The 1,543-nt window shown below is 24.6% G+C and overlaps 1 protein-coding gene across 1 annotated transcript in view; it reads left to right on the top strand.

Moving 5' to 3' along the window:
• Positions 1-1,543, top strand: part of LOC117177363 (laminin subunit alpha) — a 49,600-nt gene that overhangs the window by 39,945 nt on the left and 8,112 nt on the right. The window lies entirely within an intron of this gene.

The raw sequence follows: 1,543 nt of genomic DNA, 5'->3' as shown, positions 1-1,543 counted from the left end.
TATAGAAAGGATAAGATTGTAAAAAATATATAGATTTAAACGGAAAGATTGTAAGGAATGGAAGTCATGTAAAGCCTTAGGGGACACATTATGAATAAAGAAACTAAAAATTTAACTATTCCAGTTTTGGATGAATTTTTTTTAGTTTAGAATTAATATATATTGTTTGAAACTTGTCTTTATTGGCGGACAATTAATTTTCTTGTTTGAAAATTTAACTATTTGTTTAAAAAAATATGTATTTGGTGGATTCTTTTTTTTGTAGAAAAATAATCGTCGTCTTTGAAAATTCAAGTATTCGGTTAAAAACGTATTTATTTGGTTGAGAATTTATCTTTTTTGGTAGAAAATTATTCTTCAGTGTTGGCAATTTAATTCTCTTTTTAAAAATGTATCTCTTTGGTTGAAAATTCGTCGTTTTTATTAGAAAATTAATGTTCTTTGTTAAAAATTTAACTATTTAATTTAAAAAATTATGTTTTTATTTGAGGATTTTGTTTGTAGAAAATTAATCTTCTTGTTTTAAAATTCAAATATTTGGTTAAAAATGTATGTATTTGGGTTTAGAATTCATCTTATTAGTAGACAATTAATCTTTGTTATTGACAATTTAACTATTCAGTTAAAAATTTGTATACTTGTTTGAGAGTTGATCTTTTCTTGTAGATAATTCATCTTCGGTGTTAAAAATGAAACTATTTGGTTAATAATTCATATTTTCGGATTGAAAATGAAACTATTTTGTAGAAAATTCGTCTTTTTAGTTGAAAACTATACTTGTTTGTAAATTCATGTATATGGTTAAAAGATTCATGTATCTGGTTGAGAATTAATCTTTTTTGGTAGAAAATTAATCTCAAGTGTTGAAAATTCATCTAAATGGTTGAAAATTCAACTGTTTTGTAGAAAGTTCATCTTTTTGGTTAAATATGCATCTGTTTCGTTGAAAATTAATGTTTTGTTGGAGGATTGAACTTTTTTGTTGTATTTTTGTCCTTATGGTTCAATTCAACTGTGATTTCTCATTTAAATAAAAATCTTTTTTGGGTGAAATAAACATTAGAATATTTTTTTAGAATTTATTGTTGGATAACCACTAATTAAAGAAAAAAGTGGGTTGGCAATTTTTTTTTGGCTAAAAATTCATTTATTTTGTTGGAAATTCGTCTTTTTATAGAAAATTTAAATTCTCTATTAAATTATTAGTAATAATCTACTATTTGGTTGAGAATGCACGTATTTTGTTCAACATTTGCCTTTTCTGGCAGAAAATCAAACAATTTGGTTGAAAATTACTTTTTTGAACTGAAAATTAAACTATTTTGTTTTTGCTTGAAAATCTTTTTTTTTTAGTTGAATATTTCATTAACTGTTTGAAAATTCATGTATTTGATTAAACGTTCGTCTTTTTCATACAAAATTAATCTCCTTTAAAAATTTAACTACGAGGGTAGTTCAATAAGTCCTTAGAATGACCAACACATGACGCGCGAATCGCTCCAAATCATCTGTTTTCAGTCAGCACCACTCCCGACTAGATATA

Source organism: Belonocnema kinseyi, chromosome 7 (assembly GCF_010883055.1).
Source record: "Belonocnema kinseyi isolate 2016_QV_RU_SX_M_011 chromosome 7, B_treatae_v1, whole genome shotgun sequence".
Classification (NCBI taxonomy): domain Eukaryota; kingdom Metazoa; phylum Arthropoda; class Insecta; order Hymenoptera; family Cynipidae; genus Belonocnema; species Belonocnema kinseyi.
This window is presented reverse-complemented; position numbering and strand designations above follow the sequence as displayed.